This window comes from Peromyscus eremicus, chromosome 3, assembly GCF_949786415.1.
Source record: "Peromyscus eremicus chromosome 3, PerEre_H2_v1, whole genome shotgun sequence".
Classification (NCBI taxonomy): Eukaryota; Metazoa; Chordata; class Mammalia; order Rodentia; family Cricetidae; genus Peromyscus; species Peromyscus eremicus.
In genome coordinates this window covers 118,769,129-118,787,557 of record NC_081418.1, presented here as the reverse complement: position 1 = coordinate 118,787,557, position 18,429 = coordinate 118,769,129, and the positions used below count along the sequence as shown (strand labels likewise).

Genomic DNA, 18,429 nt, shown 5'->3' with positions numbered 1-18,429 from the left:
GTCTCAAAAAGAAAGAAAGAAAGAAAGAAAGAAAGAAAGAAAGAAAGAAAGAAAGAAAGAAAGAAAGAAAGAAAGAAAGAAAGGAAACAACTATCTGCTGTCTTGTTATTTGTGAGGGAGTTGTTTCAAGGTGCTCTCACTGACTAGGCAAGTTCCCTACATCCTTGCTTTCCTACACCAGATGATCTAAGCACTTGTATGGCAGAGCTGGGTGGGTTTAAATAAAGTTCCACGGACACTCTGAGGTGTTCTGCATCTTTTGGATCCCAAAGGGTCTAAATTGATCAAATGAAATTGTCCATGGTGGAAAGGAGTGTGCTTGCATTGGGCTGGGTAGAAGTTTGCCTTTATAATGAATACCTTTTTAGACTAAATTGTCATGCCAGGACATTTTCTGTTTTTTTTTTTTTTCCTCTTTAAAAAAAAAAAGACATATCGACTAGGAGAAGAATGGAGTAGATGAGCCCTCCTACATTATTAGTGCACATGTGAACACCTGATATGCAAAGAGCCAAAGTGAGTTGAATGGAACAGCTCTTTAATGAGATTTTTAAAAATCTTAGCATCCAATTACCTTTAAAATGGGTTTAACTTGGAGGTTTTCATTTAACACATTGTGGCAAAATCTAATTTTTGTTTTCCGAATTGTCTTTTGCTAGTACCAGGCAGAAAGGTTTTATATGCTCAAACAGACCAAAGTCTCCTTGGGGAGGGTCAGAGATCTAGGATGCTTATATTTTAGAGAAACAGATTTGATTTCCCTTGGATCATCTTTTTTAAAAATAGGGAAAATATTATCAGTGTCAGCCATCCACAGAAATAGGGATGACCTGAAGGGGCTCACAAAAATTATGCAAGCACTCAACTTTGTCCCAAGAGAAAAAGTATCCTGGGATTTTTGCCTCTTACAGAAATTGCTTAAGACAGTTTCTCCCCATGTTCCTGTTGTGCTTTCTCCTCTAGCTCTATCAAGGCAGGGCACTGTGGCAGTCAGAGTGACCAGCGAAAGTGGAGAAAATGGTAATAGTCAAGAAAGAGGGAGGCGGATGAAAGGGAGGGAGGTCAAGGCAAGAGGGAGACGAGATGGGGTACAGGCAGGAAGAACATCTCCATTCAGGGAACATCACACTTTAAATCCTTGACTACTCAATTCAGAATCACAAAAGTTTGTTGTACAATGTCAGTGTTGAACAATAATAATGTGAAATTCTCTTATAATGCCCAATCACATTTGAACATTGTGTCAAAAGAAGCTTTTGTACTTCGCATTGAGAATGCTTAAAGGGTTTAATAATAAAAGCAACCATTTTGGGCTACTTGAAAAGAAATGCTGCAAGCAGCCCATCCACTGAGAATTCATGAGTTGATTTCACTTAACCACCGGGAATGTTAACTCCCTGGCCTGCCCATACAGTGCCTGGCATACCACTTATCTCCACATGCCTGATTAGACAATTGTAGTTATTTGCTTGCTGTCAAATACATCTGGATTCATTGTAGACACCTGATTTCTGTGTCTTTGGGACTCCAAAGAGAACCAACTTAAAATCAGGATGTAGTTGTTTAGGATAATGTGTGCATATGCTGAAGAAATGGATCATTCTTTTAGATCAAGAATCATCACAAAATGACCACTTTAAGTTCCCATTTGATCAGAGTTGCATTAAGTTAAAGCATGACACCTGATGCTGGAGAAACTATAATCTTCTTGCCAGGCCAGTTAGAGGAGTTACTGGGAGCCAAACTACTCTCCTTCTGGTCTTGTCACTTGCTAGCTTGTTAGTTTGAGGAATCGTGTTGCCTCTCTGTGCCTTTTTGGCAGTGATGAGAGCATTTTCCTAAACAGGAGTATTTCAAGGCTATGTGAGTTTTATTTACCTCATAATGGTTAGTTCTACATGTAAGTATGTAGGTTTGTAGAGAGTTTAGAAAGGATAATAAAAACAGATAAAAGTCTAGGGGGTCTTCATCATTCTGCAGTGACAAATATACATAGTCGATAGTGCCCTCTTCCATACTTCTCCCCCATTGGACTATTGATTGCTTCACTGGGGATCAATACCAAGAAGAGTGCTTGGGGACCTGGGGATGTTCAGTGGTAGAATGCTTGCTTAGCATGCATAAAGCCTTGGGTCTGACTTCCTAGCACTGTCTCCCCCAGCATCCCCTCCCCCAAAGTACAGCACTGGGCACAGAGAGCTCTCAATGGACTGTTACTTGATTGCTACATTCCTTGATGATCCAGCTCTCATCCTGTGTTCCAGGTTCCTCAGTGGCTCCCTGTGTCCTACAAGGAAGATGGATTAGATTCAGACTGTCATTCAAAGCCCTTCATATATGATTCTGGTGTATGTTTTTCAGGCTGTAATCCCATGAGATCCTTTCTTTTCACTCTAAGAGAAACCAAAAAAAAAAAATTACTTTTCACTGAAAGCTGCATGAGCATATTTGTCCTCCAGTCTCTTCACAATCAAAAGACATGAGACTTAAGACATGGGACTTATTCATTTTTTTTTTTTTTTGCAAATCACTGCTTAGAACTCACCCAGCCCTCCATGTCTTCTTTGAGGGTTCTTCCTTCTTTCTTTCCAGATACAAAAATATTTTATTTCCTCCATGACATTCTAATTTCCCTTAGATACAAGCAAAATCCAATTGATCTCAGTTTTCTCAGAATGCTTCTACAGCAATTTACCCATGTGAATATTAATAAAGGCATATTGAATTTTCATATTCTAGGAAATTACTACAGAGAGAAATCTAAAGCCAGTCTTTTTAAGTGGGTGTGTATGTGTGTGTGGCGGTGGGGGGGCAGACACAGACCATAAAACTGTTACCACCATTTATCAAAAACATTCCATAAGCAGGTATATCTTTGTAGAATTTTAAAATTATCTAGAGACTGGGGATGCAATTTATTTGGTAGAGTACTTGGGCCTAGGTCGGATGGTACTCTCTTGTAATCCCAACATTCTGGAGGTAGAAGTGGGAGAATCAGAAATTCAAGGTCATTTTCAGCTACACAGTGAGCTCAAAATGAGAACTTGTCCCAAAAAACCCAAACAAGTCAAGCATGGTGGCACATACCTTAAATCTTCGCAACCAGGAAGCAGAGAAAAGAGGAGCTTGGGTTCGTTTATTTGAGGCCAGCCTAGTCTACACAGGGAGTTCCAGGCCAGCAAAGGGTATATAGTGAGACTGTATCAAAAAAAAAAAAACATCCAAAGCAACAGCAAAAACCCAAAACAGAAACACAAGATAACAACAATCATCTAAAACGATAGCAGTAACTGGTTATGTGATATGATATTGGAAAACTTGGTTAAAGACGGACATTCATGTTATGCATATTGAATGCCAGGTACGAAATAGGAATATGGTTCTAGAAATAGATTTCATCTTTACCCCCTAGGGAGCTTATGTCTGGTTTGTAAGAGAAGGATAAATATGCTTCAAAGCAGTTGACTCCTAACAGGCCTGGCAGGAATGAAGATAATTCTATATAGATTCTGGTGTCTCTCAATTTGATTATCCTGCTGTTTAAACAGTAGACTCCAAAGAACTGGAAATTTCCCTCAGAGTCTCATGCCAAGAGAAGGAAAAGGCTGGAGCCAGTTCTAAGAATTTGTCAGACCACCTTACAGGGTAGGCTACATCCGAGACAATGATGGGGTGGGTGGACCACACCTTGGCTCAGACTGCTTAGATGTGCATATCCTTGACCCTCTATTTAAACTTTAACCTCACTCTAGGACCCAAAGATGGACTTGGGTGCAGGTGGTTTGCTGACTCTTTGTCCATCTTCCCAACATGACCACACTGAATAAATCCCCCTTTACTGCTTTCCACTTTTGATTTGGCTTTTATAATTGATTTATTGAAGATGGCGACAGGTAACCCTCAAGGGTGTTAAGAACTCATACAGAACTGTGTGCAGACATCCATATATAAATATGAATGTATTTGCTTAACCAAGCCCATATTATTTATGGAGAGGAGACTCGCTGAATGGACAGAGTTATTTGGGGTGCTTATAGAAGGACCTTCTGGCAGTGCAGGGGGCTGTGTTGGATGTTCCTGTGTATGGCCCTCCACTCCAGAATGCTAAACTGGAACTTATGAACTCCTGACACATGGTTCTGTTCCCTGCTTCCTGTTGTGTTCAGCCAGTGGGGCACTGGCTACCTGGAGAAGGGAGGAAGGTGTGGCAGGCGGTGAGCTATACAGTATTTCCCTCTGCAAAACCTTGTTAGGCAGTTTGTTCACCCAATACTTGTTGATAGCTCCGATTCTTTTCACAGAGTCCCTTGTAGTGACTCTTTTCCATTACCCCTCCTAGTATACAGAGGGCAGTAGTTCTCCAGTGTTGATAGTTTTGGGGAGATGTTGAAGTACCTTAACCTGTCCACAGTCTTTGCTTTTCCTGCATGAGTAGATCTTGCTGAGACCTCAGTTTAAAACAAGGGAAAAAGTTAGTACCTGGTGTAGTTCCCCAAATACTGCATGGTTATAAGTGCTGGGGATACAACAGAGTATCTACACAGCTCTTCCCTCTACCACCAAAGACGAACACATGATTGGATGGTTTTAGGCAGAGAATGGATGTTGGATGATATATTATATATATCCAGGTAACAAGGGAGAAGAATAAAGCAAACATTGGTTGTGCTATTTTATCATCAAATATTTTTAGAACCAGAAGGAGCGATAACTGTCTAGATTTTTATTTTCCAGAGAAGAGATTTCAAAGTGTATCAAATGTAAATGCTCTTTCTCCCCTGGTCTACCATTCTTTCTTTCCTCCTTTCTCTCATCAGAGGACACTGCCATTTCTAATCTCTACCCACACCCTCCCTGTCCCTGCCTTGGCTTCTAACTCTTGAACCATTTTTTTTTTCATTTCAAAGCACTTGAGTGTTTGGAGCAAGGGTAGTGAACTTATTGATTTCAATATTCTCATTGTCACAGTCAGAGGGGAAGGTGAAGAAGGCTGAGACATATGGAGTGAAGTATGTGGCTGAGGACTTACCACCAACCCTAATCCGCCAGTCACCAGAAGCAATCTGAGAGCCTGCAGGCTTTGAAAGACTTCCAAGCTTCCCCCCTGTGCTTGTGAGCTTGCTGGATGTTGCTGCTGACTGAGATGCTCATAAACATCCCGTGGGGGGCTGATTCATCCTTCCTCCCACCAGCATCAGAAAAAGGCTGAAGTGCAGGGGGAATTTTTCCATCTGATGTCTTGGATGATAGGAAAAGAAGCTTCTCATTCAACATGACTTTGAATATTTCTGTTGCTTTGCTTGTAGGAGTCATTGTGAATGGTTCAGTGCTACCTTTAGCATTACCGTTTTAATAATCACAATAATGTTCATGTATGGAGTAATTCCTATATGCAAAGTATTATCCTGAGCACCATTTTTGGCTGAATTAATGCTATGAAGTAGATGCTGTTACAGTTGTTGATATCATTAATTGCAGATGGGGAGAAGCTTTGAGAAAGAAGGGGCTTTCTCAAGGTCTCTCAAACTGCTGGTGGCAATTAGTGATGAAATCCAGGTCCTGAGCCCTATGCCAACCTTGTGCTTACTTTACAGTGGGCATTTAGTTTCCCCAAGATTAATGCACTCTTTATTTGCTCTGTTTTTTTTTTTTTTGTTGCCTTTATCTTTGTAGAGTTCCTTCATTTTCAAGAATGAAGTTGAATGAATTGGGGGTTGACCTATAACCTGTGGAAGCAGGACCATCAATCCAGACACTGAGGAGCTTCTAAGCATAAGCATCAAATCTTCTCTCAGTAAATATCACTGCTATGCATACTTGAAGAAGTAGCATGGTATGTAGGAGGGAGGGGATTAGTGAAGACTTTAGAGAAATGCAGGGAAATGAAGTGACAATGTTGAAGCTGTCAATGAACTCCCTGTCATAAGGGAACTTCCCTATATGCAAAGAAAGACAACTGTCAGGGTCTATGTAGAACTGAGTGGTTCCTGGGATATGCCAAAACCTGGAAAGCACTGCATAAACCTGGATGGATGAGCCAGTTACCAGTTTTTTTGCGTTGTGTAGGCCAGGAGGCATTCCTTTCTCAGGTACTAGAATCAACCTTACCTAAATCCTATTTTGTTTTGTTTTTGCCCTCTCACACTCTAGTCTACTTACCCCTGAGGCACTTGGAGCCATTTTCAAGTGCCCATTACAGTGTTTTCCCTACACAACAGGACAGTTGCACATAGGAACCCACAGTGGTTGTGACAGTGTGCATAATACGTGTGCACACACGCAGATCCAGCAATGAGAGGGGAGGAAAGCCCAGGATCCTGCCTCCTAGCAGAGGAGCTATCAGCTACTGGCTGCTGCTGGGAGAGGGAGAATCAGTTTTTTTTAAAAGTCTTGCCCGCAGTATGATGACCACCCTCTAGTGGATGACTCCACAGCCAAGAGTATATGGACAGCACAAATTATACTTTACACAGGATAGGAAAAGGGAGAGGCGGCTCTGGAAGGAGTTGGGGGAGGGGCGTGAATATGACCAAAATACACCATTTGAAATTCTCAAAGAATTTTTAAAAACTAAAAAAGGAATAAAATGCTCCTTCTTAGTCTTCATTCTTCACCCATGGAAATGTGGTGTCTTGGGTAGGACTGGTGGACGGGGTGCACATAGCTATAGATGTTTGATAACAAACCTTCAGTGTGATTCACATGCTCATGAATAGTCCCCAGCCACTGACTTAGTCTAGGAGAAAATAAAGAGACTTCATCTCTCAGGGGCTCTGAATCCATCTCTTCCTTTTGTGTGTTTTTCCTGGTTTGTTTCTTAATGCTGTCAGTGGGATTTGGTTTAGTTTCTCAGACCTTATTTGGACTTTCTCCTTCCAGACCCCTTTTTAGCTTCTACTTCTCTTCTGTGCCCTATTGCATACCTGGAGTTCTGATTTCTTCTCCCCCTTTTTTGAGGTCTCACCTTACTTTCTTTGGTTCTCTCTGGAACTAAATTTGTCTCCTGATATCTCACTACCTATAAATTTCCAGCCTCTTGCTGTCTGGTATCACCTTCACATCTTCTGGTCAAAGTCAATGTGGAAATAAAGCATTTGTTTCCATAATATCTGTAAGAAATATGGTCAGTGGTTTGGAACACCTAAATTAGCTCTTTCCAAGTCAATTGATCCCACTGGAAATTGTAGCTACTTAAACCAAACACATAAGTATTTATTTAATCAGTGAACTTGATCATAGATAAAGCAATGAGGCAGGGCTCTAATTCGCTAACCTTTCTCTAATCCGGTATCTTTCTAAGTCTATTAATTAGCAACCTTCACTCACTTCCTGCATTTGTCAAGAGAACATTTACTTAGCTTAGATATCTATTATTACCTTTGAAGTCCCTCCTGACTCCCCAGACAGAACCGAGTTTTCCTTTTCTGGGTCCCCACTTTTTTTAAAAAAATTGTTTATTGATTCTTTGTGGATTTCACATTATGCATCCCAATCCCACTCATCTCCCCATCCCCTCACATCTGCCGTCTACTCATGCAACCTGTCACCCAAAACAAAACAAAATAAAAAAGACAATAAAAAAAAAACACCAAACAACCAGCCAAACAACCAACCAAACAAGCAAACAAATTCTTGGTGTGGAAGCTGCAGTGTGGCCCAGAAAGTCACATAGTGTACCCTTTAGTCTATATATCTTTACTTGTAAGTGTTCATTGCTATGAGTCATTGGTCTGATTTAAGGCCTCTGGCTTCTGCTGTACTATTGATAATGGGTCCTCCCTGGAACTACTCTTGGATATGATGTTGTCCTGTGCCATGGAGATCCTGCAACTTTGGATCTGCAGGTCCAACTCCTTCACACGTTCCAACAATTCACAGATGAAGTGGATGCTGGGGTGGGCTAACTCAGCCCTGGTTCTGGGCCTGGATAGGAGCTGGGTTGGTCACCCCATCAGCTTTCCTTCTTCACCACTACCCATTACTGCCCTGGCTAGCTCACCCAATGTAGCAGGCAGCAAGGAGTAGGGCCATTTCTCCTGGTCTCACCCCCTTGAGTCTATCTCACCTGCACTCACCCCACCAATGCCAGCTCTACGGATTTTGCCCAGGCGAGGTACAGAGCCTCATCTCCCAATTGCTTGTATATAGCATATGAAGTGTGTGTGTGTGTGTGTGTGTGTGTGTGTGTGTGTGTGTGTGTGGAGGGGGGAGTCAACTCTCCTGCTCTCACTCCCTCAGGACTGGCTCACCTGCACTCTGGCCAACAGGGTCAGCTCTCTTGTGCTGCCTGGGTGAGGAGCAGGGCCCCACTTTCCCAAATGTTGATGAGGGACAATGGCATCTCTTCCACTCTCATGACCTCAGGGCTAGCTCTCCCACCTGAGGGAGAGGGAGATCTTCTCTTCCTTGCCCACTCCACCTTATGGCAGATGAGAGGTGGGGCCAGATCTCCCAAGCACATGCAAGTTCACAGGCCAGATTCACAAACCTCCCACCCCCAACAGGGTCATCTTACTATGCTGCCTGGGCAAGGTGTAGGGCCTGCATTCCTGAGTGCTGCACTGAGCAAGGGGCAGGGTCAACTCTCCCACTCTTGTGACCCTGGGCCCAGCTTTTGCCACTTGAAGTGGGTAGCAAGGGGTGAGGGGTGAGGGTGGTAACTCTCCCTTGCCCAGGCCACCATGTGACAGACAGTGGGGCTATTTGTGTTCCAAATAAACCTCTTGCATTATGTCTTTGTAACAGGGTCTTTGGGGGAAATCCTAAACGTTTTACATGTATGCATTTATGTGCTGCTAAAATTTAAAGGCAAAGTGTCTCTCATAAGTTCATAGTTGGGGACTTGGCTGCCAGATGATGTGATTTTTGAAGTGGTTGGCTTCTGAGGGCTCTGACCTAATCAAAGGGTTAATCCTGTGATGGATTTATAAGATGATGCATGAATAGCAGGTGGTGAAAAGTAGGAGGTGAGGACCCATTTGGAGGAAGTAGGTCACTTCCAACTTGTCCTGCATTTGGGGGCTCTATCCTACCAAGTCCTCTTCTTTCATGCTTCTCTATTTACTCTTTAGTTCCTGCTCCCGTGATATTCTGTCCAAGTATATGGGCCCAAGAAACCACGGACTGAATCCTCTGAAACCATGACGTCGTTCCTTTTCCTAAGTTGTTTATGTCAGGTATTTGATTATACCAGCACATTGTGACTAGCTCAATGCATATGTATTTCTCCTCTCAGGCTGGCTAGGATTCCTTCTGTAAGGGTTGCTTTTGTACCTGACATGTAGCCTGATACTAATAGGCACATAACCAATGTTTGTAATGTTAAGAAAATCAGTGTTTCTACATGTCAATGACATATGTGTGGTGTCTCTGAGGTTTTGTAAAATTGTAAAATATATTCAAGTGCTGACATTTTAGAAGTGGGTTAATTTTAATAGAATCAAATTATTTTAAAACTAGAGATCTAATTTTATACAGGACTTAATTTTAACTTTCTTCTAGGATTAATCCAATGACTCTATTCTACTTTGTTTGTTTGTTTTAGAGACTGTCTCACTATTGCTCTGCTGGCCTGGAAATTGCTGTGTAGACCAGGCTGTCCTTGAACTCACAGAGATCCTTTTGTCTCTGCCTTTTAAGTGCTAGGATTAAAGGTATGCACCATCATGCCCAGCTTTCCATTCATTTCATTGAACCAATTTTCTAATTGTTTATTTACACTTTGCTTAAACCAGGGTATCACCGGGGTCTTTTTTTCTTAATAATGGATTGGCCTAACTTGGAAGTAAATCATGTGTAAATGATAGTGCTGATAAATTACATGGGAACACTGTTAATACATTAAGAACCTCTTTTTATTCAATTTAAATGTTTTTAAGTCTATCAGACCTGGAGACAAATTCAAAGTAATGCATCTCCTCGTTCTAAAACTTTAAATATCTTTAACTGGAAAATGAACAAATTCTGGTGATTGTGTACCATTTGTTAATATTTCCAGAAAACTGGTAGTTCTAGGCAATAACAGTAATGGATAATTTATTCCAATTTTCATTTGAAATCAACAAGCAAGACATTGGACATCAGTGAACTTTTCCTTCAACTTTTTGCCTCTTTTGAGTTGTGCACTTAGTGGCCTCAACAGGAAAACTCAAATCCTGCAGAAGTATGATGATACCACTTGGCTTCTAGCAAAAAGAGCTGAAAAGATTGAAGGGAAACAATAAAAACTAAAATTAGATGCACAGATTGACCAGTGAACAACCTCTAATGAATATTTATGGTCTAAAATGTCACACTTTCCTATTTATCATACAAGCTCCATACCAGCATAAGCAATACTGTATTCACAGGGGCAATAGAAGGGCTAAACTTACAAGAGGAGTTTTAAATAATTTATGTTGGAAACTTTGCTGTCACAGATACTGATTTTAACAAATGACCATGATGTCATTGAAGTTTTGGGCACCCCATTTTTTCTTTAGCAATGTTTCGCTGTATAGCCCTGACTGGCCTGAAACTTACTGTATAGGTAAGGCTTGCCTTAAACTCAAAGAGATCTTCCTGCCTCTGCCTCCCAGGTACTAGGATTAAAGGCCTGCATCACCACTCATGTTGGCACCATATTTTTATTAATGTGTATGATAAGCTAAACATAGAAAAGTGATAGATTTAAGTACACAAAGTAGTTTTCAAGAAGAACACAGATGTTGATGTGGAATTTTTGATGAACACTAAAAACTAAACAAACAACACATTATAAGACCTCTGAAGAAAAGATTAATATTATAACATAATCAATTAGATGAAAAACAAATTAGCTATTAAGAGACTTTTTGATATTTATTTTACCAATTTTAATTGATCTGACATTACTCCTTCCTGTAGCTTAAACTACTAAGAACAAGACCTTCACATCATCTTTGGTAAATAGACATGATAGAATTTCAGTGTTTTGAATGGACATTTTTGTGTGTATGTGTGTGTGTGTGTGTGTGTGTGTGTGTGTGTGTGTGTGTGTGCGCGCGCTCACGAACGCGTGCATGCCATGGAAATCCTTTAGAAAAGACAAACGTAGAAATAAAGGGTTGTGATTTATCCCAACTCAAAGAAACTGCCTTCAACAACAAACACGCCACTGATATTAGATTTTCCCTAGGAAAAACCAATTGCTGTATCCAAAATATGGTAAATCCTCAACAACTCAATGCAACAAATTACCCCCAAAATCAATTGATCTAAAGACAATAACATCAGTAAATATTTTGATTACTGTTTTCTTTAAAATCTTCTTTCTTAAAAAAAATTTAAGATGCACCACTAGGTTAATCTCCAATCAATGTGCAAAACAAAGCAATGTTCCTCTTGTGATTTTTGCATTACTCATCCACATAAATAGTTGAGTGGAAAGTCTTGCTATAAATTCTTTTTATGCATTAAAATTATTGTCAGGAAGAAAAGGAAACCATTTGCAAGGGAGATGTTTCTAAACCATACTGCCAGATAATATTCTAATAGTGTTTTAAGGTTTTTTTTTTTTTTTTTTTAAACTGGCATTTTCTTCGCATGACCCTTTTCATCCCCCATTCCCTTGAACAAATTGTTCTTCTTTTATTTAATCAGAAGTATTCATTGCTCCAGATAAGAGATGAATGTAGTAGAAAGACAGAGGAACTACCCACAATATGCTCAAAATAAAGCCTTTTGAGTCCTAAGAGCCTGGAATGGGTTTGAAAAATTGAAGCCCTAAAGATTTAGAATGTCTAACTTACACAATACACCATAGATAAGATGGGTTGAAATGCAAGATACACTCAGTATACTTAGCTCTCTCAGATTATTACAGTGTGATCTGGGCTCTGTAGCTTTTGAGCCAAACCTTTGACAAAGCTTGACATAATGTCCTTGAGGAAAACATCTGCATATGATGATGTCTTTGGGATATTCAAAGGTTGATTGATATATAGGTATCATCATTGAACTAGTTGCTAGTGACATTTAGTGTGATTTTATTTTGTCCAATAGTTTTGCTAAAGATTTAGGTGAGGTATACAAGAGCTTGCCATTGAACTCTGTAAGAGGGTTGAAACTGGAGGTGGGAAAAAGCATGCCAGGAAATGCTTGGCCAACTTAAATGAAACCAGTGAGGGAAGCACACTGAACCATATTAAACATGATAAAAATATATGAGGGGCTGGGGCAATGGTTCAGTTGGTGAAGTGTTTGTCTTCAGCATGAGGACCTGACTTCAATTTCCAGAACCCACATAAAGAAGGCCAGGCATATTGGCCTGCTTTATAATCCCAGTACTATGGAGGTACAGGCAAGTGGATCTCCAAGGTTCACTAACCAGAGTGTCTACCCCGACTGGCAAGCCCCAGGCCAAAAAGAGACCCTACCACAAAATAAGATAAATGACATTCCTAAGGAAAGTCACTTGAGGTTTCCTCCATATGTCCTCCATATGCGTGTGCACACAGGTCAATGCATATTGCACACATATGTCCACCCTTCATGTGAACACACACATACACACACAAATACATACAAGGACAAATATGAAAATGTATGCCAATTTAATAAGAAAATTTTAAAAATTAATTGTGCAAGGGAAAGGCTAGCTAGGTCTGTCTAAATATCTACCCCTTGAGGAATTTTGGGACCCAGAATTAACATCACATTCAAGTTAAAGGGGTTACAATTTATAAAAGATTCATAATTTTGTTGTCCAAAGTGGGTGACATCTTTTTTGCATGTGACAGGATAATATTTCCTTGAATTGTATTTAAGGGAATTGAAACTTCATATTGTGATGCTGTACCTGAAGACTGTGTTCATTCTGGTTTTTAACTTTTGTGTAGGGTTTTAATAAATTATATAACCTTGGGAGTATATGGAGCTTTTTTTTTTCATGTATGTGTGGTACTGGGGTGAGTCTGGGCATATGAAGGCCAGATGTTAACACTGGGCTTTTTTTCAATTGCTTTTCATAATTTAATATAAGTTATGGCATTATTACACTATTTATGCATTTGTGTGTGTGTGTTTGTGTGTGTGTGTGTGTGTGTGTGTTTGTGTGTGTGTGTGTGTTTGTGTGTGTTGTGGGTATATATTCCATGTGCTTGCAGTGCTCACAGTAGCCTGAAGAGGGCTTTGGATCCTCCTATATCTGGAGTTATAGGTAGTTGTGAGCCATTGGAGGTAGGTGCTGGGAACTGAACCCAGGTTCTTGATGAGAATAGTAAATGATCTTAGCGGCTAAGCCAACTCTCCGGCATCATTTTATTATTTTAATTATGTGTATACATTCATACATGAGTGAAGGTGCCCAAGGAGGTCAGAAAATAGTGTTGGGCCTTGTGGAACTACAGTTACACGTGTTTGTGAGCTTCCTGATATAGAGTCTAGAGACCAAACTCTGGTCCTCTGTAATAGTAGTATGTGTTTATAACCATGGACCCATCTCTCTAACCCCAGTATTTGGCATTAATTTACAAGCTAAAACAATACTTTCACTTGCTAGATATTGTCCTTGACACTGGAAACAGACAGAGTATTGAACAAGAGTTAAACATGGAATTTCTGGAAAGTGTGGATGATTAATGCAGAGATGATATGTGGTCTTTGCTGGTTGACATTTGAAGAGCTGACATTACAAGAAGAGTTAGCTCAGCACCCTGTGACTTCAGGGGATTAGGAAGAATGGATAGGGCTGCAGATTTTTATTTCAGCCTCTGTTCCCAAGCAAAGAGCACAGCATGGGTTAGAAATTACTTTGTCATAATGCAGCCAAGTCAGAAGTGTACACCTGTCAGGATAAATGATGTAAGGGAATACTCAGCATAGTACCCGGCATGTTACAGCCAGAACTAAGTGATTGTTTACGGGAGTCTTACATCTTTGGTGAGTAGTTGATAGATGATTCTAGAATTCTAAAGAACAAGAATTCTTAGTCATAGTTTTATTCTCTGTCTTTGAACTATAACATTTGGCTAGTAGTCATTGGATGGCTAACAAATGAGTGAGAAGTTTATGTAATATCCAAGGTTGAATGTTAATTAATGTAATGTTATACAGTTATATAGAGTTGGTGCTTTAATAGTTAAAAAAATTCTATGTTAAATAGTATTTGGAGTTCAGATGTATGTTTCTGACTTGATTTTTAGTGGTAATATGATTTGATTTTGTATCCTTTTCAGCATATTTCCTTTCACTGGTTATTAAATACCATTTCAATTATTCTTGGGACTTGCCATTTGATGGAATGTCAACATCGAGTGTCTTATGTACTTACTGAGAATCTATAGACGAATTGTGATTTTATTTTTTAGATAGATGATCCATTCTTGAAGAAAGAGATTTCAAGCCCCAGCTCAACCTGTTTTAACCTATATTATTTTGAACCACATAGTATAACTTTCTCCTCATTTATGAAGTCTTTTTACTCCCATATTACTTTCCTTCATTTATTTTCTTTGTTCTCAAAATGGATAGTATTTTTCTTGGTATCCTTTCTCCATATCTTTCTTCTGATGAAATTTATTCTGGAAATAACTGATAAATCTCACTTCTCTCACAAGCTGAGCGTGTCTTTCCTGTCTCTTAATACTCCCTGTCCAGAAGCCTACCGTATTTATTGCTCATGACAGTTCAGCATGTGTTTGCTATTTCCAATACACAGGTGAACAAATGGAGGCTCATAAAAATAAGTCATTTCTTCAGTGCTACTCAGCTTATTAGCGTAGGCACGGGACTATGTTTTTTTAAATCTCTGTGTGGATGTCTGCTTAGTATGTATGAGTGCAGGCATGACCATGCATTTGAAGCACAGTGGATATCCTCAGATGTTGGTATTCACCTTCTACTTTGAGGTAAGATACACTAGTGTAGCCTGCCCAGGAATTTCCAGGGATTCTCTTGTCCCCACTGCCCATCTTCCTGAAGGAGCCATGGGATTACGAACATTACCACTGTACCCTGTTTTATGTAGGTTCTGGGCATCTTAACTCAGATTCTACCATGCCCCCACAGAAAGTGCTTTATCCATTACCCAGCTCCCCAACTCTCACATTTTGTGGACCATATAAACCAAACATTTAAATGAAAACTATGAATATGCAAAACAAAGAAAAGTAAAATTGAGATTTGTTCTCAGTGGGGTTTATGTTTGCCAAATGAGTTACATGTCTCCTTACTAGAGTTAATCATAAACATGGAGAGATTTAAATGATTCATTGTCTGGTTATGTGATTCTACTGATCAGGCTAGGAATATTTTTCAGAGTTTTGAGGACAATCTCTTTGTTTTAAGATACATTGTCTAGACTTCTAGACTCTCAAACTATTCCTTCAGAGTTTCCAATGAAATTATGGATACCTGCCCCCAATAGATACTGTAGCTAAACATGACACAACAGTAGGGATTCATTTTGATAATTCCACAATGAAAAAAAGCTTGATTTTTGGATCAAGCAAGTGTTTGAAAAGTGTTTCTGAGCCCCTTGGAGGAAGGTACTTTCTAAATAAAAGTTTCATTTGATCTTTTAAAAATGTTTATTTTAGACATGCATCCTTTTGTAAAATATTTACACGTATCCTCACAGCAAACAGTCACATTAGTTTTGCTAAAGATATGAAATTTACTTAACCAAAATTGCTTGCTTTTCTGCGTCCAACCAGCAGGATTTCCCAAAATCCAAAAGAGATAAAGGGATTTCCCTACAAAGCCTCTTCAAGAATCAGATAGGAGTTTAGAAAGGGCAATCCTGAAATAAGACCCATTTAGATTAAGAACTTTCTTAAGATCTTGACTTGAAGAGTCTACATCAGCCCAAACACCTGCAAAATGAGCAAAAAAGCCATAATTTCCCTGAAATGCTATGCTAGAGTCTAGCTAATTCTTTTCATTGCCAGGGACTCTGTTAATGTTGGGGGTGGGACAGCAGGTTTTAGCAGATTTTCTAGGACTCCACAAGAGAGGATAGATTTAGGGATCACCTGTTTCATCCAAAGAAAACATGAAGAAAAGAAATTAGAGGTGAGTCTGAGATGTCAAAATATTTCTCCTGTTGGCAGCAAGCCCCATGATAAGGATATTTTGAGAAGCAAACAACCCTACTTGCTCCTTTGAGCATATTTTGAATATATCTACTGGGAAATCATAAGGAATAAGTTCTTTATGATAAAAGGAAGCTCACTGTGAGAAATCCCACAGTGAAACAGATGGCATCAGGGCTTGGTAGATAATCAGGAGTTCTAGCTTTGCCCATTGATGCCTGTCTGTGTAAGCAGTGTGAGATAAACCATGTGCCCAGTCTGGGCCTCAGTTTCTCCTTTTCTAATGCTTCTCTGGTATTCTATTGATCTATGTCCTCTCTTGATGTGTCCACTGGGCTCTTTCCCAGACTTCTTCCTGCACCCACCTTCCAAAGACACTGCATCTTTATGGGACATTCCTCCTTTATATCCTTGTAAATGATATTTATAAGATGTGAGGTACACATATATATCCTGCACCTTTTTAATCACTTTTCCCATGTGTCTAAAATTATATCCAATAAAACTTTCTTTATTGTGACCTTATCAAAATCTTTCTTTGCTCTCATTGAGAAAAATAAAATAAAAATGTCATTAACAGTCTTTAAGGGGGCTGAGTGCTCAGCAGTCAAGGGCACTCGCTGGTTTTCCAGAGGACCTGGGTTTAATTCCCAGCACCCACATGGCAGCCCACATCTTTCTGTAACTCCAGTTCCAGAGCTTTTAATACCCTTACACAGACATACATGCAGGCAAAACACCAATTAGCATAAAATAAAAATAAATTATATATGCTGGGTGGTGGTGGTGCATGCATTTAAAAGAGAAAAAGAAAATGTTGTGGAATATTTCTTTACACTGCGTGAGTACTAGGTCTTAGCCATATGGTTTTGCTCATGCAGACAAAAAGGATTACAGATATCCAAGCAGGTTCAGATGGAAAAAAACCTCTAAACAGGTTGTAGTATATTTAACTATGTCTGTAGGCTTTAAAAAAAAAAGAAAAAGAAAGAGTATAGACAGTCATAAAAATAAACAAACAAATGAATAAATAAATAGTTTAAAAATAATAAAGTCCTTTTTTGTTTGTTTGTTTTGTTTTGTATTTCAAGACAGGGTTTCTCTGTGTAGCTTTGCGCCTTTCCTGGAACTCACTCTGTAGCCCAGGTTGGCCTCAAACTCACAAAGATCCGCCTGCCTCTGCCTCCTGAGTGCTGGGATTAAAGGCATGAGCCACCACTGCCCAGCCTACACTAAAGTCTTTAAAGAAAGAATAAAGTAATAAAAAACTGTAGAGATGGGGGTCTGGATCCTGTATGTTATTGTGTTGTCTTTAAATGTTTTGATTGCTGATGAGCAAACAATAGCTGCTGAGAGACACTGGATTACAAAAACTACTAAATTAAACCAACCTATACATTTTAAAATGTCTTAACATCAAAATGGAAGTCAAAAAATATGTTAAATTGGGGAAGAAGTTATGTTTTTGTTTCCACAGAAAACAAAAGGCTGTGAATTAATTCAACGTTGATAGAGATCAGATTTGATCAGAGGAGAACCCATGAAAATCTTGACTCCAGACATAAAGAAATAAGCCTAAAAAAAAAAAACACTACAAGATAAGTTACATATATATTTTACCTGCTCAAACATAAAACAAAAAATCATCTTTGGCTGACTTGTATACAATGCATAGTTTATAGTTAACCCTGGCTGTCCTAGAATTCACTCTGAGGACCAGGCTGGCCTCAGACTTCAATGTAGTTTTTTAGTGTTAATGCAGATCTGTATGTTACCTTTGAAAATTTATGTGTTTTCAGAGCAAGGGGACTAGACACTAATGAAAACAGGTGACCCAGGTGATCCAACCTCTCAGAGTGCTTCTGTTGCAGTTTCCTCAGAGCTCTGTATCCAGAACAGCTTCAGGGCTGCTGGCTGAGATGGTTCAGACTCACAGACTATTCTAGCCAGGACTTGACCATTATCCTAATTTTCTCAGGGTCCCATAAAGATGCCAGCACCCCCAAACAACAGTAAGGAGTCTAGAGAACACAATGCCCACATTCCCAAGAGGGTGGGGGGTGGGGGATTTTGGTCATTTTGTGGGTTGTGGATATTTGTCATTGTTCAGTGGAATATAGGAATATGGGATAAAAAGACAAGTCATTTTTGTTATACTGAATATATGTTTCTACTCTTGTTTAAGTTATTGTGCTTATGTGGCTCATTTAAAAACATAATGTATAGTTAAGAAATGCAGGTTAGTAATTGATTATCTATAATAATCAAACTTGTAGTTATATTAGGTATGTTTCAAAGTTTAAATAGATATATTTAAATAGGTAGATGGTCTTCAAACACTTCAAAGACCTACAGAATATGGCATCTAAGATGTTTA

At 39.4% G+C, this 18,429-nt stretch overlaps 1 long non-coding RNA gene across 6 annotated transcripts in view; it reads left to right on the top strand.

Annotated features, from left to right (window-relative positions):
- The first annotated feature begins 5,679 nt into the window (after nt 1-5,679).
- LOC131906033 (uncharacterized) overlaps nt 5,680-18,429 on the top strand; it is an 82,061-nt gene continuing 69,311 nt past the window's right edge. For 5 of the 6 annotated variants that reach the window (XR_009378103.1, XR_009378106.1, XR_009378108.1 and 2 more), the window contains exons 1-2: nt 5,680-5,833; nt 10,885-10,922. This is a non-coding gene — a long non-coding RNA (uncharacterized LOC131906033). The remainder of the gene's footprint in view (nt 5,834-10,884; nt 10,923-18,429) is intronic. The other variant, XR_009378104.1, reaches the window with a different exon arrangement.